Source organism: Pelophylax lessonae, assembly GCF_965119305.1.
Source record: "Pelophylax lessonae genome assembly, chromosome: 12".
Lineage (NCBI taxonomy): Eukaryota > Metazoa > Chordata > Amphibia > Anura > Ranidae > Pelophylax > Pelophylax lessonae.
The window spans coordinates 3,279,453-3,306,035 of NC_138779.1; the positions used below are offsets into that span (position 1 = coordinate 3,279,453).

A 26,583-nucleotide genomic window follows, 5' to 3' on the forward strand; every position below is an offset into this window, starting at 1 on the left:
GGCGGCTCCAATCCAAATCTGGCAGATCTACGTCCATTCCCTGAAAAGGGTGGACCTCAGCTGTGTAACCGGTCAGCTCACACAAATGTCTCTGGTCCTTCGAGGGACGTAAGCGGTGCGGAAAGTCAGAGCGTACGCGTCTCACCCGCATGAACTGAAGGTCAGTGTTATACTTTACCCCAATTACACATTGCACCAAAAGGGACATCGGGCCCGTCTGCCGAGAGTAACTTCTTCACCTAACTGTCCCTATTGTTATATTTCCACGTATCCTATTCTTCTGTATTGTTGTAAACCAGAGGCCTCCAAACTCTCTAAACAAAGGGCCTATGACTAATGGAAGTAAAAAAACCCTTATCATTGGTGTCAGTGGGAGGAATAGTGTCCCATCATTGGTGTCAGTGGGAGGAATAGTGTCCCATCATTGGTGACAGTGGGAGGAATAGCGCCCCATCATTGGTGTCAGTTGGAGGAATAGTGCCCCATCATTGGTGTCAGTGGGAGGAATAGTGCCCCATCATTGGTGTCAGTGGGAGGAATAGTGTCCCATCATTGGTGTCAGTGGGAGGAATAGCGCCCCATCATTGGTGTCAGTTGGAGGAATAGTGCCCCATCATTGGTGTCAGTGGGAGGAATAGTGTCCCATCATTGGTGTCAGTGGGAGGAATAGCGCCCCATCATTGGTGTCAGTTGGAGGAATAGTGCCCCATCATTGGTGTCAGTGGGAGGAATAGTGTCCCATCATTGGTGTCAGTGGGAGGAATAGTGCCCCATCATTGGTGTCAGTGGGAGGAATAGTGCCCCATCATTGGTGTCAGTGGGAGGAATATTGTCCCATCATTGGTGTCAGTGGGAGGAATAGTGTCCCATCATTGGTGTCAGTGGGAGGAATAGTGCCCCGTCATTGGTGTCAGTGGTAGGAATAGCGTCCTGTCAGTGGGAGGAATAGCGTCCCATCAATGGTGTCAGTGGGAGGAATAGTGCCCATTATTGGTGTCAGTGGGAGGAATAGTGCCCCATCATTGGTGTCAGTGAGAGGAATAGTGTCCCATCAATGGTGTCAGTGGGAGGAATAGTGCCCATTATTGGTATCAGTGGGAGGAATAGTGCCCCATCATTGGTGTCAGTGAGAGGAATAGTGTCCCATCAATGGTGTCAGTGGGAGGAATAGTGCCCATTATTGGTGTCAGTGGGAGGAATAGCGCCCCATCATTGTATCAGTGGGAGGAATAGTGCCCCATCATTGGTGTCAGTGGGAGGAATAGTGCCCCATCATTGGTGTCAGTGGGAGGAATAGTGCCCCATCATTGGTGTCAGTGGGAGGAATAGTGTCCCATCATTGCTGTCAGTGGGAGGAGTCGTTTCCCATCATTCAGCTTCGGGTGTGGCTGCTGCAAGGTTCTCTGGCTGTGTGTCTGGAGCTGCTCCAGGTGATCTGTTTGAGAGGGGAGTGAGGTGAAATCCCTCCCAGCCCTGCTGGCTCCTTCCTGGGGAGGCCATGCAGGCCAGCGGGGCCTCTCCTGCTGGAGGCTCTCAGCCATCCCCTGGTCGGATGGATGGCACCCCTGCTCCTGGACAAGCCGTGGTTGGTGATCTCTCTGCACCTGGTGAGGATGAAGATGCTGGATCCATTCGGGAGCGAGTGGTGGCCGGGATCAAAGTCCTCAATAAGGAAAGAGACAAGCTCTACAAGCTTAGAGCGGATTTAAAGCGTCTGAGAAAGCAGCGTGAAGGCTTGTTCAGCAAGAACCGCGGATCCATGGATTCAGAGGTCCAATTAGCTAAGGTCCGTGTGGAACATCAGGAAACCATCGTGGCCATGATGGAAGGCAGGGATGGTCCCTTCAGGGAGAAGTTTAGCAACGACCGAAGGTTTGCAAAGATGGAGGTGGAGGAGGAGACCCCATGTTCTGACCCCCTTCCCCCTCAAGGTGAGGTAAGCAGCCCATTGCCATCTCAGGGCTCAGGAGGCATGCTAAAGGTAATCCAAGTAATGGAGTCTCCAGTACAGGGAGATAAGCTGGTGTTTGGTGATGTGGAGGACTTGCCGGATCATGTACCTGATAAGATAAAAGCTATCAAGTCTCAGGTAATAGACAAAACTGTTTTTGTGCCTTTTAGCACCTTGCCTAATAATGAGGGTTTTCCCAGTGACACCCAGGATGATACCCCTGTGCTCAGCAATGCTTTGCCTGCTGAGAAAATGTTACGTTTAAAAAATGACATTTCTGCTCAGGAACTACAAAACCCAGAAGAGCCGATTAACCCTGCTTCTGCTGAGCCCAAAACTGTCTCAGTAATAACTAACCAGGACTCTACAGCGCAGCAGCAGGAAGCATTTGGTACTGCATTAGAAACAGTAACTACACCTAATAACATTGCAGGTGTGGTGGGACCCACCATTGTATGTTTAACTGATAATGCTGCTGATTTAGGCCAAGCTGAAAATAATAATAGAAATGTACCTGATAATGTGACATCAGTGTGGGGTCTTGGCCCTAATAAGCCTACATTTGCACAGGTGGTAAGCTGTGCTCCTGGCAATATCATCAAGCCAGGAATACAATCAAGGAGGAGCTCCGCTTCCAATCGGGGTTTTCCCTTGCAGGCTGCCACTATGAGCACCATTGGATCTGGTCTTGGGTCTATGGCTCCTGCTGGGGGTCCAAGGCGGAACGTAGTCCTCCTTAAATGGGAAGGTGGTGCAGTCCCTGTAGCACGGCGTATGGTTGTGGACCTGATCTTGGATATGGGTTTTGGGGCTAATGACCTATATGCCTTGATACATGTGGCTGGAAGTCGGGAGTACACGGTTAGTTTCACCAGACCAGAGGGTCTTGACCTGTTCTGGGAACGATATATGGCTCGGTGCAGGTCAAGACCCGAATGGGAAGGTCTGGTGCCAGTGGCAGTTTCCCAAAGGTCAACAGTAAAGAAAATCACTATTATCCTCACAAATGAGAGTGTTCCTGCTCGGGACTTAGAGGTCTGGTTGAGAAATTATGGGGATGTTTTGACCAGGCCAGATAAAATTTATGATGAGCGTGGCATCTGGACCGGGGGTTGGTCGGTAACGGTCAGGTTGGCTAGGGATGGGAATGTTGTCCGTCACCTGCCCTCCTCTGCCTTTATAGGGAGGGATAGGATGACCATTTTTTATCCCGGTCAGCCAAAACTGTGTCACCGCTGTGGAGAAAAGGGGCATTTTAGCTCCTCTTGTTCAGCTCTGATCTGTTCAGTGTGTCGGGGGCAGGGTCATGTGGCCAGGGACTGCACCCAGGCGATAAGGTGCAACCTGTGCCTGCGCCTTGGCCACCCCTACAGCCGATGTCCTGAAGCCTTGCATAATATGGATAGAGAGGTGATAGATGACCTCTTAAGGCTGGACAGGATGGAGGATGAGGCCCCTGGTGTACCACCCTCCTCTGCGGTGACTGACCCCCCTTGTCTTGTTCAGGATCCCTCCCCAGTCCCTGTGCCCACCCCTCCTGTATCTGTAAGTATTCCTTCTGTGTCTGTCCCTGTGTCCCCCCAGCCTACTGTCCCTGCTCCTCTTGTGTCAGAACCTTCCAAGTCTGTGCCCCCCAAGTCAGTTATTCCCGATAAATCTTCCCTTCCTAAGTGTGACCTTAAAGAAGCCCCCCACCCACCAGGAGTGGTAGAGGGTACCAAAAAGGGTGCTGCTGCGGCTTCCTCTGTAAAGAAGTCTTCTGTGAATACTTCAAAGAAGAAGAAGAAAACAAGAGATGAAAGCATCTCTGAATCTGACCTGCAGTACCTGGAGGAGAGAAGGAAGGTTGTGAGGCGGAAGAGACAGACGGTGAGGACGGAACAGGGACAGGATGCCCCAGTGTCTGTCCCCAACCGTTCTAGGGCTTCTGCTTGGGATATCTCCTCATCTGGGGATTCTTCTGAGCAGAATTCAGAAATTGAAATGGAGTTGGAGGAGGCTTCAAGAAAGAGAGAGGCTTCTGGTGATGAGCAGCAGAGGGGAGCTAAGAAGCAATCCACTCAATAACCCAAATGGCGGTTCCCCCTCCGTTAAAAGTGGTGACAATAAATGTCGCCAGTATTAAGTCAGTAAGAGCTCGTTCTATGGCCTTCTTTTTGTTCAGCCAATTAGATGCTGAAATTTTATTTTTGCAGGAGACTAGGCTCACCTCCTTGGCAGATATTCATATGGCCAAGAGAGAGTGGAGGTATGGTCCATCTTACTGGTCTCTTGCGGCCGAGCCTTACGGCGGGGTGGCGGTGTTGTTTAAAACCGGCATGGTAACTGTCCGGCGGGTTATTGAGGTGGAGATTGGGAGATGTATGGTCTTAGACGTTCTTGTGGGAGGGCAGGACCTGCGCCTAATTAATATTTATGGGCCGCACACAAAGTGGGACAGGAAATGCCTTTTTACAAGGATCAAGCCATTTCTTTTTACATCCCGGCAAGTGGTTTTTGGAGGTGACTTTAATACTGTGACTAGGCCCAAGGACAGGAAGGACTTCAAAGACCGGCTGGGATATGATAGCGTTTTTTTTAAATAGTATGGTTAGGGATGCTGGTCTTGTGGATGTGCACATTAAGCACCTTCCGGATGACACAGGGTTCACATTTCATCGAGGTAATAGTCAGAGTAGAATAGATAGGTTTTTTTTGAAGGAGGCCTCTGCTTTCTCACCCCCAGTGGTGCAGGCAGTGGAGTTCTCTGATCACTGTATGCTATCTGTGGTCTTGAATGCTTCAGACTTCCCTCAGAGGGGCAAAGGCATCTGGAGATTAAATTCGACTCTCCTTGAGGAAGAACATGTTAGACAATCCTTTGAGGAATTCTTTCAGGCACAGGTGACCATCCTGGACTTTTGTAGCAGCAAGGCTGAGTGGTGGGAGCTGACCAAAAAGAGGATTGCTGGATTCTTCAGGGGCCTAGCCAATAAAAAACAGTTTAATAGATACATGACCTACCAACGTTTGCGGAGGAAGCTGGATATTCTTGTCTCGAGAGGAGGAGATCCTGGGGCAATCTCTGAAGTGAAAATCCTCCTCAGGAAGTGTCAATATGACCGGCATACCTCTTTGGTTCTGGAGCGGGACTATGGGAAATACCACTCGCCTGACCCTTACCAGAACTGCAAACAGGGTGTAGCTGTTAAGATGGTCGTTGGCCTTAAGGATAGTACAGGTTCCTTGACAAAGTCCAGGTCAGGGATCCTGGAGGTCGTGAGGTCTTTTTATGCTGAACTTCTTGGGAGGAAAGAGCTTGACCGAGACAAGATGGAAAGCTTTTTGGACTCTACTCCAGGTCTAAATGGTGGAGATGTCCCTTTGATGAATTTGACAGAAGAGATCACAGTTGAAGAGGTGACGAGGGCAATTGAACAGCTTGCCATCAAAAAGTCACCTGGACCGGATGGTCTGACGGCTGAGTTTTACAAAGCCTTTAAGTCTATTCTGGCCCCACATTTGGTAGAGGTTTTTAACAGTTGTCTTGCGGAGGGGGTGCTTCCCCCTTCCATGAGACACTCAGCTGTGATTCTTCTTTCAAAAGGTAAAGATCCTTCGCACTGTTCGATCCAGGGTAGGAGCACCTTCACAGCGGTTTTAGCTGTCCGGGAGGCCTTGGAGCAGTGCAGGGCTGCAGGCTGGGGAAAGTATCTACTGGCATTGGATCAGGCAAAGGCTTTCGATCGTGTCAACCATGAGTACCTTTGGTTGCTCTTTAGTAAGTACGGTCTGCCGGGTGGTTTTGTCGATTGGTTAAAAGTTTTGTATAAGGGGGCAGAAAGCTTCCCTCTTGTTAATGGTTGGGTTGGACAGTCCTTTGAGGTTGGTTCTGGGGTGTGCCAGGGTTGTCCGCTGAGTCCCCTGCTCTATGTGTTTGCAATCGACCCCTTCATCAGGAGGCTAGAGAGCAGCATGTTGTGTGGGGTACCAGTGGGAATCCCGGGTGAGCCGCCTTTGAGGGTTGTTGCCTATGCGGATGATGTGTCAGTGATTGTCACTGGGACAGATGAAGCGGAGGAGGTGGTCTCTCTGACATCACGGTACTCTGAAGCATCAGGCTCCAAGATCAATCAGGAAAAGAGTGAAGTTTTTTGGATGGGAAAGGAAGGTGAGGGGTTTGATCTCCCGGACACCTTTCCAGTGCCCCAGGAAAAAATTAAGATATTAGGCATTGAATTTGGACCTGGCGATTATGGCCTCAAAAACTGGGAAGGCAGGCTGGAAGTTGCCAATACTAAGGTGGTCAGCTGGAAGAGATGGAAGTTATCTCTGAGGGAAAGGGTTGATCTGATTAAGACTTGCCTGATACCGATCTTCTTGTATGTCAGCCCTGTCTGCATCTTGCCAGTGTCTCTCTATGCTAGGATCTATAGTGTGTTCTTCCAGATGCTGTGGGGGAACAGACTGAACCCCATCAAGAGGAATGTCACCTATCTATCCAGGAGGGAGGGTGGCTTAGGTATGGTCAACCCCGTTCTTTTCTTTTCACTGCTATTTCTCAAGTTTAACATTGGTAGTATGCTTGCAGTAGAACCTCCTGGATGGGCAGGCATGTTTAGATCTTGGTTTAGGCCTTTTCTGCGACTTTGGGAAGAAGGTGGCCAAGTGAAGAATCTCAGGGGTCATCGTGGTCAGCTCCCAGCATATGTCGCTCCGTGTCTGAAGTTGCTGCGGCAGTGGCGACTGTCGGCTGAAGATCTCAGATCCGCTCCGAGGAAAGTCCTTATGAGCCGAGTCTTGAGTGAAGTCTTTCATGACCCACTGGCCTTAAGGGATTGCCCAGGCCCAATTTTGAGGGAAGGGTTAAGATTGATTAATTTGGCTAGAGTCCCCCTTAAATTCAGGGATCTGGCCTGGTTGTGCTTCCACGGGAGGCTCTATGTTCGGGGCAATTTGAAATTCCGCAGTGGGATGGATCGTGGTTGTCCTCGGGAGGAATGTGCAGGTGAGGAGGAGACTATGGACCATTTTCTGCTTCGTTGCCCTTTTAACATAGAGGTATACAAACAGGTTGGGTGGGCCCTCTGTGTTCCTTTCCTCTCCAGGCTGGGTTATGCTGAGTGGGTGTACGGAGCATTCAATACTGGTGGGGGCTTTTGTTTGGATACACTTTTTTTAGTTAGTTTAGTAGTCCGTTATTACACATGGAACGCACGGTGTCAGGTCACCCTTCGGAGTAAAATCCTTCCTGTTCAGGTGGTGGTGTGTGACATTCTGCATGAGGTGGGGAAGATTCGGGCGCTTGAGAGAGACAAGTGGGGTCAGAGGTCTTGGCTGAAGGCGTGGAGGGGTTTCAAGCCTCCCTGACTGCCAGGAGTCTCTTTCCCGGGTGTGGCTTTCTGTCTCTTATCACCCTAGATTTTTTCTTAATGCTTAGTTTTTGATAAATGGCTGCATACATAGGTGATGGGTTGTGCCTCTTAGGCCCTCTCTGCTGCTTTATGTAAATAGTTTTCTAAGAATGTTGGAAGTGGATTATGTATATATTGTATATATTCTGCACATGGATGTGAATTCCTTTGTTTTTTTCTGTTGGAATATTGTACTATAGTTCTGTTTTTTACTTTTGTATAAAATATGTTGCTTGATTCTTTTCAATAAAAGATCAATAGTGCCCCATCATTGGTGTCAGTTGGAGGAATAGTGTCCCATCATTGGTTTCAGTGGGAGGAATAGCACCCCATCATTGGTGTCAGTGGGAGGTATAGTGTCCCATCATTGGTGTTAGTGGGAGGGATAGTGTCCCATCATTGGTGTCAGTGGGAGGGATAGTGTCCCATCATTGGTGTCAGTGGGAGGGATAGTGTCCCATCATTGGTGTCAGTGGGAGGGATAGTGGCCCATCATTGGTGTCAGTGGGAGGAATAGTGCCCCATCATTGGTGTCAGTTGGAGGACTAGTGCCCCATCATTGGTGTCAGTGGGAGGAATAGTGTCCCATCATTGGTGTCAGTGGGAGGAATAGCGCCCCATCATTGGTGTCAGTTGGAGGAATAGTGCCCCATCATTGGTGTCAGTGGGAGGAATAGTGTCCCATCATTGGTGTCAGTGGGAGGAATAGTGCCCCATCATTGGTGTCAGTGGGAGGAATAGTGTCCCATCATTGGTGTCAGTGGGAGGAATAGTGTCCCATCATTGGTGTCAGTGGGAGGAATAGTGTCCCATCATTGGTGTCAGTGGGAGGAATAGTGTCCCATCATTGGTGTCAGTGGGAGGAATAGTGTCCCATCATTGGTGTCAGTGGGAGGAATAGTGTCCCATCATTGGTGTCAGTGGGAGGGATAGTGTCCCATCATTGGTGTCAGTGGGAGGGATAGTGTCTCATCATTGGTGTCAGTGGGAGGGATAGTGTCTCATCATTGGTTTCAGTGGGAGGAATAGCACCCCATCATTGGTGTCAGTGGGAGGTATAGTGTCCCATCATTGGTGTTAGTGGGAGGGATAGTGTCCCATCATTGGTGTCAATGGGAGGGATAGTGTCCCATCATTGGTGTCAGTGGGAGGGATAGTGGCCCATCACTGGTATCAGTGGGAGGAATAGTGCCCCATCATTGGTGTCAGTAGGAGGAATAGTACCTCATCATTGGTGTCAGTGGGAGGAATAGTGCCCCATCATTGGTGTCAGTGGAAGGAATAGTACCTCATCATTGATGTCAGTAGGAGGAATAGCGCCCCATCATTGGTGTCAGTGGGAGGAATAGCGCCCCATCATTGGTGTCAGTGGGAGGAATAGTGTCCCATCATTGGTGTCAGTGGGAGGAATAGTGTCCCATCATTGGTGTCAGTGGGAGGAATAGTGTCCCATCATTGGTGTCAGTGGGAGGAATAGTGTCCCATCATTGGTGTTAGTGGGAGGGATAGTGTCCCATCATTGGTGTCAGTGGGAGGGATAGTGGCCCATCACTGGTGTCAGTGGGAGGAATAGTGCCCCATCATTGGTGTCAGTGGAAGGAATAGTACCTCATCATTGATGTCAGTAGGAGGAATAGTGTCCCATCATTGGGGTCAGTGGGAGGAATAGTGTCTCATCATTGGTGTCAGTGGGAGGAATAGTGTCTCATCACTGGTGTCAGTGGGAGGAATAGTGTCTCATCACTGGTGTCAGTGGGAGGAATAGTGTCTCATCATTGGTGTCAGTGGGAGGAATAGTGTCTCATCATTGGTGTCAGTGGGAGGAATAGTGTCTCATCATTGGTGTCAGTGGGAGGAATAGTGTCTCATCACTGGTGTCAGTAGGAGGAATAGTGTCCCATCATTCTTGTCAGTGGGAGGAATAGTGCCCCATCATTGGTGTCATCGGGCAGAATAGTGCCCCATCATTGGTATCAGTCGGAGGAATAGTGCCACATCATTGGTGTCAGTGGGAGGAATAGTGCCCCATCATTGGTGTCAGTGGAAGTAATAGTGCCTCATCACTGGTGTCAGTAGGAAGGAAAGTGTCCCATCATTGGTGTCAGTAGTGAGTCAAGCAGAGTTCAGAGGTCAGTAGTAAGGCATACTCTCCCTAACCTAGGGGTAATAGAGCAGTTAAAGGGAAAGCCCTGTCCCCTCGCCTGGTCCATTACCCTTGGCGTGGGAGAGTATGCCTTACTACTGACCTTTGAACTCCATCTCACTTACTCCGGTTTCCTCGCACACTCCAAAGACATGCTGGGAGGTTAAATGGCTCCTGTCTAAATTGGCCCTAGAATGTGAGTTAGGGGCCTTAGATTGTAAGCTCCTTAGGGGCAGAGACCGACGTGAATGTATAGTATACAGTATATGTAACATACTGTGTAAATTGTCAGCACTATATAAATACCCGTAATAAATAAACTCAAAATTTAAATCCAAAATGACCCTTGCAGTGGGGGTCATTATATGTGTTTGTATGTGAGATAAGGACCTTAGATTGTAAGCTCCCGAGGATAGAGACTGATATGAATGTACAAAATGTAAAGCACTGTGTAAACTGTCGGCACTAAATAAATACCTGTACTAATACATATTAAGAATATACAGAAAAGTCATCTCTGCTCACTGCTCTCTCCACCTACCACCTGTCAGTACATACTGATTGGCTCTTAGTGCTGCTCCTCCCACTCCTGCTCTGCTGTGGGTGGCTGGAATGTAACATTTAGTTGTGTTGACTGGTGTATTTTATTATCTCCCCGGAATTCAGTTTTAACCCTTTGTTTGGTGTATAGGTGGATCCCAGTGACGTGTTTGTGCTCCCACCAACGGCATCCAAGACCTTCACATTGCTGTGCGCCCCAACAAAGCCGGCAGCAGATTCATCTACCTCAACATAGTAGATGTTGACCAACATCAGCTGGTAGCCTCCTGGTTAGTCTGTGTAATGAGCCGAAATCCCATCATTTCTAAGGTGAGCTGTGGATTTCAATGTTCTGTTAAATTGAATTTAGATATCTGAAGCCACATTTGTGTTGTGTGCCTTTAATTGGTTGTCACTCCCGGTGTGATTTAAAGAAACTGAGCTTTTACCATTTTATTTTCCATTATATATATATATATATATATATATATATATATATATATATATATATATATATATACTATATTGTCAAAAGTATTGGTACGCCTGCCTTTACACACACATGAACTTTAATGGCATCCCAGTCTTAGTCCGTAGGGTTCAATATTGAGTTGGCCCACCCTTTGCAGCTATAACAGCTTCAACTCTTCTGGGAAGGCTGTCCACAAGGTTTAGGAATGTGTCTATGGGAATGTTTGACCATTCTTCCAGAAGCATATTTGTGAGGTCAGGCACTGATGTTGGATGAGAAGGCCTGGCTCGCAGTCTGCCCTCTAATTCATCCCAAAGGTGTTCTATCAGGTTGAGGTCAGGACTCTGTGCAGGCCAGTCAAGTTCCTCCACCCCAACACCACTCATCTATGTTCCTACAAAGTTGGGAGCATGAAATTGTCCAAAATGTCTTGGTATGCTGAAGCCTTAAGAGTTCCCATCACTGGAACTAAGGGGCCAAGCCCAACCCCTGAAAAGCAACCCCACGCCATAATCTCCCCGCCACCAAATGATTTGGACCAGTGCACAAAGCAAGGTCCATAAAGACATGGATGAGGGAGTTTGGGGTGCGTGTAAAGGCAGGCGTCTCAATACTTTTGACAATATAGTGTAACCTCTTTTAGGTTTTCATTGCTATCTCTGGCTCTGTTGGGGAGATTTCTCCTCATTGAGTGACTTAGTGGCTTCCTTGTAAGAATTGTGGAGACCGGGAGCACCAGGACAGGAGGGCACCCACAGCAAGAAAGTGTAACTGCCATTCCATCGCTAAAACTCTCGTTGGGGCTCTGTTGGAGAGATTTCTCCTCGTTTAGTGTGTTATTGATGTTCCTCCGACAACATGGTAATAAATATAGTGAAGGGGGTCACTAGGATAGGAGGGCACCCACAGCAATAAAAAAACCTAACTGCCATTACAGTACTAAAATTGTGTGCCGACCCTCTGTGTCACTGCTCAGGAAGTGCGAGAAAATTTCCTAGGGTGTGATTTAGGAAGTATTACCAAAAAAATGGTAGATGACACCATGTTGGCTAAGATTACCGCCTGGAGCCCATGACAGGGGCCACACTAATCCTCAACAAGCTCCTGCCAGCCTGAGAAAGGCCTAGCTCCCTCTGCAAGTCTAGTAGATAATTTGCAATGCTATGGAGGAAAGTGGGAAAATTGGAGTAGACAACACCATGTTGGCCAAGGTGACCGACTGGAGCCCATGACAGGGGACAAACTCGTCTTCAACAAGCTCCTGCCTGCCTGAGAAAGGGGCCTAGCTCCCTCTGCAGGTCTAGTAGATCATTTGGAATGCTATGGAGGAAAGTGGAAAAATTGGAGTAGATGATACCATGTTGGCCAAGATGCCCAACTGGAGCCCATGACAGGGGACAACCTCGTCCCCAACAAGCTCCTGTCAGCCTGAGAAAGGACTAGGTCCCTCTGCAGGTCTAGTAGATAATTTGCAATGCTATGGAGGAAAGTGGAAAAATTGGAGTAGATGACACCATGTTGGCGATGATGAGCGACTGGAGCCCATGACAGGGGACAACCTCGTCCTCAACAAGCTCCTGTCAGCCTGAGAAAGGACTAGATCCCTCTGCAAGTCTAGTAGATAATTTGCAATGCTATGGAGGAAAGTGGAAAAATTGGAGTAGATGATACAATGTTGACCAAGATGCCTGACTGGAGGCCATGACAGGGGACAACCTCGTCCTCAACAAGCTCCTGTCAGCCTGAGAAAGGACTAGGTCCCTCTGCAGGTCTAGTAGATAATTTGCAATGCTATGGAGGAAAGCGAAAAATTGGAGTAGAGGACACCATGTTGGCCAAGATGACCGACTGGAGCCCATGACAGGGGACAACCTCGTCTTCATCAAGCTCCTGCCAGCCTGAGAAAGGGGCCTATCTCCCTCTTCAGACATGCAGACATATTGCAACACCATGGAGGAAAGTGGAAAAATAGCACTGAACCCGTATCTCATTGGAATACCAATGTTGATGTAAATGACCTGGTTCCTGGGCAGGCGGCTTCTACACCCCTGAGGATCTCCGCTGTCTTCTTGGCTTGTAGTGTTATGTACCAAAAATTGAAATTGAAGAGCCACACCAAGAAGTCCAGATACAACTTTATTCTGATAAAAGTCAAGGGGACAAATACAAAATAAAATAAAAAAAGTAACCAAAGCATTTTGGGGGTCCAAAAGCACCCCCTTTGATCAGGGCTAGAAAAATATAAAAACATCTCCATATCAATCTGATATCAATACACTATCCCCTCCTTGGGGTCATATTTATAAAGAACAGAAATGGGAGTAGATGACACCATGTTGGCCAAGATGGCAACCTGGAGCCCATGACGGGACAACCTAATTCTCAACAAGCTCTTGTAAGCTTGACTAAGTGACACAGCGCCCTCTTCAGGCCTGCAGACATATCGCAACACCATAGAGGAAAGTTGAAAATAGCGTTGAATCTGTAGTTGTATCTCACTGGTATTATCTTAAAGTATTGATGTTGATGGAGGTGACCTGGTTCCAGGGCAGGCAGCTTCTATACCCCAGAGCAGGGATCTCCAGCTGTTGTGGAACTACACGTCCCATGAGGCATTGTAAAATTCTGACATTCGCAGACATGACAAGGCATGATGGGAATTGTAGTTCCTGAACAACTGGAGGGCCATAGTTTGGTGACACCTGCCCCAGAGGATCTCCATGGTCTACTTGGCTTGTAATGTAATATAACAAAAATGGAAATTGAAAAGCCACACCAAGGCTAAGAGGTCCAGATACAACTTTATTTTGATAAAAAGTCAAGCGGATAAAAAAGTAGCCAATGCGTTTCAGCGGTCCAAGAGCGCCCCTATTCACCAGGGCTAGAAAAATATAAGGACCTTTCCATATCAATCCTATATCAATAAAATATCCCCTCCTTGGGGTCATATTTTGAAAAACATTGCAGTAGATGACACCATGTTCACCAAGATGGCAACCTGGAGCCCATGACAGGGGACAACCTAATCCTCAACAAGCTCCTGCCAGCCTGAGGAAACCACACAGTGCCCTCTTCAGGTCAGCAAATATATTGCAGCTCCACACCTGCCTACACACAGACTACAATGAAAACCCAACAGAGGTTCTAACCGGCCTCTTCTCTGTCCAAAAGTAAAGGTTAAATCTGAATCTGAGCTTTAAATTACTTTTTTTGCATCAGTTTTACGAAGGTGACGTTCTTCTCCAACACATGAGCAATGCGTATTTCCCAGCTCAGCACGGAAGGCTGCATGTAGTATTTGGCAGAGGATATGCATTGTTAATCTAGAAGAAGATAATTGTCTATGGAGTTATAGGACATTAGTGCCCATCACATGGTCATCCATCATCCAGGCTTCATTCCAGCTTTACTGCCCTCTCATGGACCGTCATACAAAGTTTCCAAAGTTTAGGTGGAAAACTTCCTCCGTTCCCTGACAGTGTTTAATGAGCTCCTAATGGGCAGCCATTAATTTTCATGGCTATCCTCTGAGTTTTTTAATCTCCGCCGAGTTTATTAAAACCATCAGACGCCGCGTCCTGAAATGTACTTGTGGCCTTTATAAGAGTCGTAATATTCCAACAGAAAAATGAAGATTCTAATTGAGTGCAGAATGGAAATGGAATGTTCGGCTCAATACTTGTTTATTTGTAATATACCGATATCAGAGCGAGGGGTAATTAAAGGTGAATGCTGCCTGCATGATGTTTCTAAGAAGCACGGATTTTATATTAAACCTCTTGCCATCCGCAGAACGCATATGTACGGTGACAAATAGGGCGGGCTTTATTGACCCATCTGCTGCACATGTGCATTCATGGGCGGCGGAGGTAACTATGCTGCAGCACATCGTAGCAAAAAGTGGATGTGTTTTACATTCAGCTGAATATTGGCTGTGACTTAAAGTGATGCAGAGTTCAGGGGTCAGTAGTAAGCGATGCAGAGTTCAGGGGTCAGTAGTAGGTGAGGCAGAGTTCAGAGGTCAGTAGTAGGTGAGGCAGAGTTCAGAGGTCAGTAGTAGGTGAGGCAGAGTTCAGAGGTCAGTAGTAGGTGAGGCAGAGTTCAGAGGTCAGTAGTAGGTGAAGCAGAGTTCAGAGGTCAGTAGTAGGTGAAGCAGAGTTCAGAGGTCAGTAGTAGGTGAAGCAGAGTTCAGAGGTCAGTAGTAGGTGAAGCAGAGTTCAGAGGTCAGTAGTAGGTGAAGCAGAGTTCAGAGGTCAGTAGTAGGTGAAGCAGAGTTCAGAGGTCAGTAGTAGGTGAAGCAGAGTTCAGAGGTCAGTAGTAGGTGAAGCAGAGTTCAGAGGTCAGTAGTAGGTGAAGCAGAGGTCAGTAGTAAGTGAGGCAGAGGTCAGTAGTAAGTGAGGCAGAGGTCAGTAGTAAGTGAGGCAGAGGTCAGTAGTAAGTGAGGCAGAGGTCAGTAGTAAGTGAGGCAGAGGTCAGTAGTAAGTGAGGCAGAGGTCAGGGGTCAGTAGTAAGTGAAGCAGAGTTTAGGGATCAGTAGTAAGTGAGGCAGAGTTCACCCCCAAACCACTAACAACCCGTTCACGTCCAATTGCGGACATCCATGACTGACCCCCCCCCCCCCCCCCCCCAACTACTATGTGTGAGGGAATATTGGGACCCATGTTCAGGGCACACGTATTGCACCCATAGAGGATACTCCACTGATTCTCATACATGTAATGTGGGTCCTTCATCACCCAATGCAAGCCTTGCTATAGCTGTGTGGGCGGAGCTTAATATGTAGGAGGAGCAGTGACACCAGAACAACTTTACAGAAGTGAAACTCTTTGGTTGTAACTCACACTTAAAAATTGTGAACACCGTTTTTTTCCTGTTGCCCCCGGCCCAGTTTGGCTAAGTGATAATTACTGCCCTGGTAGCGCGGTTCATGTCTATGCGGTTCCTCTGTAAATATAGAGCACAGACATCATTCTGCATTATGATAAATTGCTGGAGCGCTCTCTCTGAAAAGGGATTATTACAAGCTGACATGTATAATTTTGCTTGGCTGTTCATTGTTAAAACAATTTGAATTAGTATGTCTGGCATTCATTCCTAGGGGAGCTGCAATGAAACATTGCAATCTGAAAATATTAAAGCTCTCCTGTAATTTGTTTCTGAAAGTGCTGTGCGCGCCGAATCCACCGCCTCTGATGGAAATGGATTAACGAGCCGGAGAGCGGGCGCAGCCGCTACGCGGGGTTCTATGGCCTGACCACTACTTATCTGCTCTGCTTCCAACCACTCATTAAATCCGACCCGTGCTCAGATAAAGTTATATAAATGTCTTTCCGAGATCCTATTACCGAGGGTTCAAATGCTTTCCTTCCTGGAGAAAATGCTGCTCTGGGCTCCCAACTGACCAGTCATGTGATTTGTGTTGAAGGGGAGGGTCAGAGGTCACATTGGCTGAACTTCCCATTTAGCAGAAAACATTTTATTCAATGCTTTTTTTTATAATATTATTATTTTATAGGATTTTTTCATGATTATTTTATAACATTTTTAGTTAATGATTATTTTATTTAATGATTAATGTATAATATTATTATATAAAATGTTATTTTATTTAGAAATTTATATATAGTAATATTATTTTATAGGAATTTTTAATGATTATTTTATAACATTTTTATTTAATGATTATTGTATAATATTATTATATAAAATTTTATTATATTTAGAAAATGCTGGAGAAAATGCTGCTCTGGGCTCCCCAAACTGACCAGTCATGTGATTTGTGTTGAAGGGGCGGGTCAGAGGTCACATTGGCTGAACTTCCCATTTGGCAGAAAACATTTTATTTAAATGACAATTTTATACTAATATTAGTTTATAGAATTATTTAATTATTTTTTTATATATTTTTTTTAATTAAAGATTATTTTATTTAATGACTATTGTATAATATTATTATATAACATGTTATTTTATTTAGAAAATGCTGGAGAAAATACTGCTCTGGGTTCCCTACTGACCAGTCATGTGATTTGTGTTGAAGGGGCGGGTCAGAGGTCACATTGGCTGAACTTCCCATTTGGCAGAAAACATTTTATTTAAATGACAATTTTATACTAATATTAGTTTATAGAATTATTTAATTATTTTTTTATATATTTTTTTTAATTAAAGATTATTTTATTTAATGACTATTGTATAATATTATTATATAACATGTTATTTTATTTAGAAAATGCTGGAGAAAATACTGCTCTGGGTTCCCTACTGACCAGTCATGTGATTTGTGTTGAAGGGGCGGGTCAGAGGTCACATTGGCTGAACTTTCCATTTGGCAGAAAACATTTTATTGAAATTAATATTTTATAATAATATTAGTTTATATCATTATTTTAAGATTATTTTAAAATATTTTTCTTTAATGATTATTTTTTTAATGATTATTGTATAGCATTATTATTTAAATTGTATTTTATTTAACGATTATTAATATAATTAGTTATGTATTATTATAATAAAATTTAAATAATAGTATTATAAAATGTTAATTAAATAAAATCATGAAATAATAATATAACACAATAATCATTAAATAAATAGATCATTAAATGAAAATATAATAAAATAGTATTCCACTGAAATAAACATTAAATAATAATATTGTAAAATAATAATATTAAATAACCATTAAATAATATTCTCATAAAATAATTAAATTACAGTATTTTAAAATAATATTATTATGAAATAATAAATAATAATATTAAACAATAATAATAAAATAAAATAAAAAATTATCATTTAATAATATACATATTTTTTTTATTTGCAAAAATTTAGAAAATACAAAACCTAATACAAAATAACAATACATGGCAATACATTTACATAAATAATAGTAATATAAAATGGTCATTAAATAAAATAATCATTAAATAACAATATTATATCAAAATCAATAAATAAAAATATAACAAAAAATAATAATCCAGTTAAATAATCATTAAATAATATTTTAAAATAATAATTAAATAATAATATTAAACAATAATTAAATTAAATAATCATTTAACAATAATATTTTTTTTATTTGCAAACTTTTAGAAAATACAAGACATAATACAAAATAACAATACATGGCAATACATTTACATAACTAATAGTATATTAAATAAAATAATCATTAAATAAACATATTATACAATAATCATTAAATGATCATTAAATAAAATTTAATAAAATAACTATCCAGTTAAATAATCATTAAATAATACTATAAAATAATAATATAACATCATTAAATAATAATATTATAAACTAATAATGAAATAATAATATTAAACAAAAATAATTACAATAATAATTTAATAATAATATTTATTTTTTTTATTTACAAACTTTTAGAAAATACAAGACATAATACAAAATAGCAATACATTTACAACACCAATAATGCAAAAAAAAAAAAAAAAAACACGCATAACACCCAAAATAACTCAAATAATAATGTTATTAAAAAAATAACAATATTATTGAATAATTATTAAATAATTATAATGTAAAAAAAAAATAATAATTTAAACAACAACAAAAATATTTTATGTTTTTAAAGGCCTTTGAAATTACAATTCCCTCCGGAGACAAGGGCTGCAACAAAAGGATCACCTATACCAATCCCTACCAATCCAAGAAGAGATACTCCCTCCATACAAACAGGGTGGACCTACTGCAGTTCAAGGAGAACACCTTCAAGGTAACCGCTGCTTTTTACCTTTTCTTTGCTGATGCTTCATATATATAACTGTATGTGTGTATATATATATATATATATATACACACAGTGCCTTGAATAAGTATTCACACCCCTTGAAATTTCCCACATTTTGTCATGTTACAACCAAAAACGTAAATGTATTTTATTGGGAGCTCCTTCTTCCACATGTTTGCTGTGTCCCCCACATGGCTTCTCCTAAACTGCAAACAGGACTTCTTATGGCTTTCTTCCACCAATGGCTTTCTTCTTCTCACTCTTACATAAAGGGCAGATTTGTGGAGCGCACGACTAATAGTTGTCCTGTGGACAGATTCTTCCACCTGAGCTGTGGATCTCTGCAGCTCCTCCAGAGTTCCCATGGGCCTCTTGGCTGCTTCTCTGATGAATGCTCTCCTTGCCTGGCCGGTCAGTTTAGGTGGACGGCCATGTCTTGGTAGGGGCCCGGCCGGTCAGTTTAGGTGGACGGCCATGTCTTGGTAGGGGCCCGGCCGGTCAGTTTAGGTGGACGGCCATGTCTTGGTAGGGGCCCGGCCGGTCAGTTTAGGTGGACGGCCATGTCTTGGTAGGGGCCCGGCTGGTTAGTTTAGGTGGACGGCCATGTCATAGTAGGGTTGCCCGGCCGGTCAGTTTAGGTGGACAGCCATGTCTTGGTAGGGGCCCGGCCGGTCAGTTTAGGTGGACGGCCATGTCTTTGTAGGGGCCCGGCCGGTCAGTTTAGGTGGACGGCCATGTCTTTGTAGGGTTGCCCGGCCGGTCAGTTTAGGTGGACGGCCATGTCTTGGTAGGGGCCCGGCCGGTCAGTTTAGGTGGACGGCCATGTCTTGGTAGGGGCCCGGCTGGTTAGTTTAGGTGGACGGCCATGTCATAGTAGGGTTGCCCGGCCGGTCAGTTTAGGTGGACGGCCATGTCTTGGTAGGGGCCCGGCTGGTTAGTTTAGGTGGACGGCCATGTCATAGTAGGGTTGCCTGGCCGGTCAGTTTAGGTGGACGGCCATGTCTTGGTAGGGGCCCGGCTGGTTAGTTTAGGTGGACGGCCATGTCATAGTAGGGTTGCCCGGCCGGTCAGTTTAGGTGGACAGCCATGTCTTGGTAGGGGCCCGGCCGGTCAGTTTAGGTGGACGGCCATGTCTTGGTAGGGGCCCGGCCGGTCAGTTTAGGTGGACGGCCATGTCTTGGTAGGGGCCCGGCTGGTTAGTTTAGGTGGACGGCCATGTCATAGTAGGGTTGCCCGGCCGGTCAGTTTAGGTGGACAGCCATGTCTTGGTAGGGGCCCGGCCGGTCAGTTTAGGTGGACGGCCATGTCTTTGTAGGGGCCCGGCCGGTCAGTTTAGGTGGACGGCCATGTCTTGGTAGGGTTGCCCGGCCGGTCAGTTTAGGTGGACGGCCATGTCTTGGTAGGGGCCCGGCCGGTCAGTTTAGGTGGACGGCCATGTCTTGGTAGGGGCCCGGCTGGTTAGTTTAGGTGGACGGCCATGTCATAGTAGGGTTGCCCGGCCGGTCAGTTTAGGTGGACAGCCATGTCTTGGTAGGGGCCCGGCCGGTCAGTTTAGGTGGACGGCCATGTCTTGGTAGGGGCCCGGCCGGTCAGTTTAGGTGGACGGCCATGTCTTGGTAGGGGCCCGGCCGGTCAGTTTAGGTGGACGGCCATGTCTTGGTAGGGGCCCGGCCGGTCAGTTTAGGTGGACGGCCATGTCTTGGTAGGGTTGCAGTTGTGCCATACTCTTTCCATTTTCCCATGATGGATTGAACAGCGCTCCGTGAGATGGTCAAAGCTTGGGAGATTTTTTTATAACCTAACCCTGCTTTACACTTCTCCACAACTTTATCCCTGACCTGTCTGGTGTGTTCCTTGGCCTTCATGATGCTGTTTAATCACTAAGGTTCTCTAACAAACCTCTGAGGGCTTCACAGAACAGCTGTATTTATACTGAGATTACATTACACACAGATGGACTCTATTTACTAATTAGGAGACTTCTGAAGGTAATTGGTTCCACTAGATTTTAGTTAGGGGTATCAGAGTAAAGGGGGGGGGGGGGGTGAATACAAATGCAGCCACACTTTTCACAGATTTATTTGTATCATTTATCATTTTCCTTCCACTTCACAATTATGGCCACTTTGTGTCGGTCTATCACATAAAATCCCAATAGAATTTTTGGTTGTAACATGAGAAAATGTGGAAAATGTCAAGGGGTGTGAATGCTTTTTCAAGACACTGCGTGTGTATATATATATATATATTTGTGTGTGTGTGTGTATATGTATATATATATATTTGTGTGTGTGTGTGTATATATATATATATTTGTGTGTGTGTGTGTATATATATATATATTTGTGTGTGTGTGTGTGTATATGTATATATATATATTTGTGTGTGTGTGTATATATATATATACATATACACACGCAGTGTCTTGAAAAAGCATTCACACCCCTTGACATTTTCCACATTTGATTAAACAAAATAAAAAATTTATATATATAATTTTTTATTTTGTTTAACCACTTCTGGACCGGAAGGATTTGCCCCCTTAATGACCAGACCACTTTTTGCGATTCGGCACTGCGTTACTTTAACGGACAATTGCGCGGTCGGGCGGCGCTGTACCCAAATGAAATTGATGTCCTTTTTTTTCCCACAAACAGAGCTATATTTTGGTGGTATTTGATCACCTGTGCGATTTTTACTTTTTGCGCTATAAACAAAAAAAGAGCAACAATTCTGAAAAATGTTTTTTTTAACATTTTAGGCCAATTTGTTTTCTGCTACATATTTTTTTTAAAAAGAAATCCCAATAAGCGTATTTTGATTGGTTTGCACAAAAGTTATCACCTCTACAAACTAGGGGAAAGATTTATGTCATTTTTATTGTGTTTTTTTTTTACTAGTAATGGCAGCGATTAGCGATTTATAGCGGGACTGCGACATTGCGGCGGACAGATCGGACCCCTGACTGACATTTTTGACAATTTTGGGGGTACCAGTGACATCACTACAGTAATCAGTGCTATACATATGCACTGTCACTGTAATAATGACACTGGCAGGAAAGGGGTTAACAGTATTGGTGATCAAAGGGTTAAATGTGAGCCTAGGGGAGTGATTCTAACTGTGGGGGGGGGCGTGGCTTGTGAAATGATCATAGAGACCTGTGTTCCTGTATAGAAGGATCACAGGCGCTCTGTGATCATTCCAGGGAGAAGAACGGTCAGCTGTGTTTACAACATCCGACCGTCCTTCTCTCTCAGCGGGGAGCGATCGTGGGTGTCAGGGGGCAATCGGAGCCGCCTGTCCCGTGCATCGGAGTCCCTGCTGACGAGTGAGGGCAGGAGCGCGCCCCCTAGCTGCAGGCAGTAGTAAAGTGGTTAAGGCGGTTTGCGCAGGAGCGGCTGCGCGGCAGGCAGTAGTAAAGTGGTTAATTTAGTTTCTTTTTTTTACACTTTTTTTTTTTTTAACTTTATTACTATTACAAAGGGCTAACAAGCCCCTTATGTGATAGCACAGGACAGGGAACAGGTCCTCTTTACGGAGACATCAGGGGTCTATTAGACTCCCAATGTCTCCCTCGTCCTCCAGTGTAGCTAACCAACCACAGGTTGTGCTTGATTAGCTTCCTCCTTGGCTCTAGTAGCTGAGGAATGACAGCCGTGAACCTGGAAGTGATATTATACACATTGCTTCTGGGTTCATTTGTCACAGGGAAGATCTCACTGTGGGAGCCTTTACTGCAGTTCAGACCTCCCCTGGGTGCTGTTGGCAGGTGGGGGAGGGGCAGGCCTTCATACCCCAATAAAAATCCATGCCCCCTTATCTGAATGCCCTTTGCTCAGTGCTGGGACAAGGTGATCTAGAGCCCAGGGTGAATATGCCAAACTGCGCCCCCCAACCCTCCCCCCTCCCCCAAAGGCAATATGAGCATCTAGGCCCCTTTCACACTTGTGTGACTTGTTCTGTGACAGAGCGAGAGCAATAAAAAAAAAAAAAGAAGAGCTACTCTAAACTGGTAAGCGTTAAAAATGTTTAAAGAATCGCCTATGGAGATTGTTATTGACCATAGTTTGTCGCCATTCCGCCGGTGTGCGCAATATTAAACCGTAACATGTTCGGTATCTATTTACTCGGCGTGACATCATCATTACAACCGTCCGCCGCAGGCAGCCACTCCTGTGCAAACTGACTTAGGTATACGTTGGTCGCGCACAGGGAGCTAGGGGGCGAGCGCACACCACCGCTCGTCAGCGGGGAAGCCGATGCACGGGGCATCGCTCCCCGCTGAGAGAGAAGAACGATCGGATGTTGTAAACACAGCTGATTGTTCTTCTCTCTGAAATGATCACAGAGCTCCTTCTATATAGGATCACATGTCTCTATGATCATTTCACAAGTCCCTCCCCCAGACATTTAGTAAACACTCCCCTAGGCTCACAATTAACCCTCTGATCACCCCTGGTGTTAACCCCTTCCCTGCCAGTATCATTAGTACAGTGACAGTGCATATTTTTTAGCACTGATTACTGTAGTAATGTCTCTGGTCCCCCCAAAAGTGTCAAAAATGTCAGTTAGGGTTCCGATCTGTCCGCCGCAATGTCGCAGTCCTGCTAAAAATCGCTGATCGCCGCCATTACTAGTAAAAAAAAAAAAACAAATATGTCATAAATATTTCCCGTAGTTTGTAGGCATGATAACTTTTGCGCAAACCAATCAAAATACGCTTATTGCGATTTTTTTTTTTTTTACCAAAAATATGTAGCAGAAAACAAATTGGCCTAAAATGTTAAAAAATTTTGATTTTAAAATTTTTTTGGGGAATTTCATATAGCAGGAAGTTAAAAAATATTGTATTTTTTTTTTTTTCAGAATTGTCGCACTTTTTTGTTTATAGCACGAAAAATAAAAATCACACAGGTGATCAAATACCACCAAAAGAAAGTTCTATTTGTGGGAAAAAAAGGACATTCATTTCATTTGGGTACAGCGTCGCACGACTGCGCAATTGTCAGTTAAAATAACACAGTGCCGAATCGCAAAATATGGCCTGGTCATTAAGGGGAAAAACCTTCCAGTCCAGAAGTGGTTAAACAAAATAAAAAATTATATATATAATTTTTTTTTTTTTTTTGTTTAATAATATGAGGAAAATGTCAAGGGGTGTGAATGCTTTTTCAAGACACTCTGTGTGTGTATATATATATATATATACAGCACCTTGATAAACTATTCACACCCCTTGACATCTTCCTCATTTTCTCATGTTACAACCAAACATGTAAATGTATTTTATTGGGATTTTATGTGATAGACCGACACAAAGTGGCCATAATTGTGAAGTGGAAGGAGAATGATAAATTATACAAATAAATCTGTTAAAAGTATGTGTGTGGGGGGGGGGGCATATGTATTCACCCCCCTTTACTTTGCTACCCCTAACTAAAATCAAATGGAACCAATTGCCTTCAGAAGTCATCTAAATAGTAAATAGAGTCCACCTTCCAGTCCAGAAGTGGTTAATAAGTCCTCACTGACGCAGCAGAAGACGCACGGTCCCCCCGCTCCGACATGACGAACGTCCTGTACGCTGCACCTTCTTCCTCCATCCTCCATCTACACGACTTCATTAGGCCGTTCTAATTGTGCGGTGCGGCAGGCCACCCATTTTTTGCTCCGACACTTGTACACGGGGAGTTCTGCGTACGCACGCGTGAGCTAATGAAAGTTCATAGGAAGCCGCTCTGAAAGTTCTTAAATCAAGAGCCTGCGCGTGTCTGCTCTATCATTCACAGACCCTTATTAGAGAGCCGCACGGCCGCAATCTCCAGGCTCCTCCTCCTCTCTATATATAAATCCGGATTCTGCAGCCGGGAGGGATGATGATCTCCGGAAGACCGGAATCATTCGTTATCGGGGGCAAATCACCGGGAGCCACGATAATAACCCTCATCAGTTAGGATAATGCCGGGACTCAGGACTGATGGAGCCCCCATTAACTGAAATGTGAAATATATTTATATTCGGGGGGGGGGGGGGGGTTATTGCTGCAGAGTCTTACATAAAGGGCAACTTTCATGGGGAAAAAAATAGCAAATACAAAAAAAAAAACATAGCATATATAATCACTACACAAGTCATATTACAATGAATGTTATTGACCACTTGCTCTGCCTATCTGTGTCAGATCTAATTACTGTGTAGCTCTCCCCTGCAGAGCACTAGACTGAGAGGCCCGGGGATTGTGGGATATGTAGTTTCTGAACAGGAAGTGTCAGTTCTCACGCTACAGAGTGTATTTCATATGCATCTGTCTTGGCTGTCTCATGTTTCGGGCACTGTCATGGGGGGGGGGGGGTGAGGTGACAGATGGTATAACCCCAGCGCCAGGAGTGGGGGGGGGTAACGGATGGTATAACCCCAGGGCCAGGAGGGGGTGGGGTAAGCGGTATAACCCCAGGGCCAGGAGCGGGGTAACGGACGGTACAATCCCGGGGCCAGGAGAGGGTGGGGTCAGCGGTTTAACCCCAGGAGGGGGGGTAACGGATGGTATAACCCCGGGGCCAGGAGGGGTGGGCAGGGTCAGCGGTATAACCCCAGGGCCAGGAGGGGGGTTAACGGGCGGTATAACCCCGGGGCCAGGAGGGGGGGCGGGGTCAGCGGTATAACCCCAGGGCCAGGAGGGGGTAATGGACGGTATAATCCAGGGGCCAGGAGGGGGAATCAGCGGTATAACCCCAGGGCCAGGAGAGGGGGGCGGGGTCAGCGGTATAACCCCAGGGCCAGGAGAGGGGTAACGGACGGTATAATCCTGGGGCCAGGAGGGGGGACGGGGTCAGCGGTATAACCCCAGGGCCAGGAGGGGTGGACGGGGTCAGCGGTATAACCCCAGGGCCAGGAGGGGGGATAACGGACGGTATAACCCCGGGGCCAGGAGGGGGGCGGGGTCAGCGGTATAACCCCAGGGCCAGGAGGGGGGTAACGGATGGTATAATCCTGGGGCCAGGAGGGGGGATCAGCGGTATAACCCCAGGGCCAGGAGAGGGGGGTAATGGAAGGTATAACCCCGGGGCCAGGAGGGGTGGGCGGGGTCAGCTGTATAACCCCAGGGCCAGGAGGGGGGGATAATGGACGGTATAAACCCAGGGCCAGGAGGGGGGGCGGGGTCAGTGGTATAACCCCAGGGCCAGGAGGGGGGATAACGGACGGTATAACCCCAGGGCCAGGATGGGGGGCATCAGCGGTATAACCCCAGGGCCAGGAGGGGGGGTAACGAACGGTATAACCCCAGGGCCAGAAGAGGGTGGGGTCAGCTGTTTAACCCCAGGGCCAGGAGGGGGGTAACGGACGGTATAACCCCGGTGCCATAAGGGGTGGGTGGGGTCAGCGGTATAACCCCAGGGCCAGGAGGGGGACAGGGTCAGCGGTATAACCCCAGGGCCAGGAGGGGGGATAACGGGCGGTATAACCCCGGGGCCAGGAGGGGTGGGCGGGGTCAGCGGTATAACCCCAGGGCCAGGAGATAGAATGGATACAATAGCCAATATTATTTCATTGATTGGATGAATTTTTCTTTCAGGTGGGGGCGGGGGAAACCTACACCATCGGACTTCGCTTTGCACCCAGCGACAGCGGCGGATTGGAAGAAATTCTCATATTTATCAATGACCACGAAGATAAAAACGAGGAGACGTTCTGCGTGAAGGTCATCTATGAAGAAACGAGGAAAGCCCTCTGAAGGTTCGGACTGATCTGAAGGATGACGTTCCCACAATGATGGACATTAATTGTTGGTGAAGCCCAGATCCAGACAAAACATGATCCTTCTTGGGTTAGAACCTCTGCTGAGCTTTTACTGCTGGTGACTCCCTGCCATACTCTGACACACAGGGTGTCACCGGGACAAGAATAGAGTTGGAATCCCCCCAATAGAAGCCCCTTTAGTAGAGTTGGAGAGGTGTAAAGCCTCTGTCGTGTGTTTGTTGCAGTCTACTGCAGTGTTTCTCAACCAGGGTGCCGCGGCATCCCAGTGTGCCATTTGGGTACCCCTCAGGTGCCACGAGAGCGAAAGGACTCTAATCTGGGGGGGGGGGGGGGCTCTTTGGCGTTGGACCTTTCTCATTGGGATTCTCTGATGTAATGGGGGGCTCTCATATATAGGGGGACACTGGTGTGATGGGGGGCTCTCATATATAGGGGGACACTGATGTGATGGGGGGCTCACATATAAAGGGGGACACTCATGTGATGGGAGGCTCTCATATATAAGGGGACACTGATGTGATGGGGGGGCTCTCATATATAAGGGGACACTGATGTGAT

General features: G+C 45.8%; 1 pseudogene across 1 annotated transcript; it reads left to right on the plus strand.

Moving 5' to 3' along the window:
- The first annotated feature begins 85 nt into the window (after positions 1-85).
- Positions 86-26,169, plus strand: LOC309567909 (nephrocystin-4-like; annotated as a pseudogene). Its single transcript has 4 exons — positions 86-160; positions 10,179-10,357; positions 18,109-18,249; positions 25,841-26,169. The product of its transcript is annotated as a nephrocystin-4-like (transcript).
- The last annotated feature ends 414 nt before the right edge of the window (positions 26,170-26,583 follow it).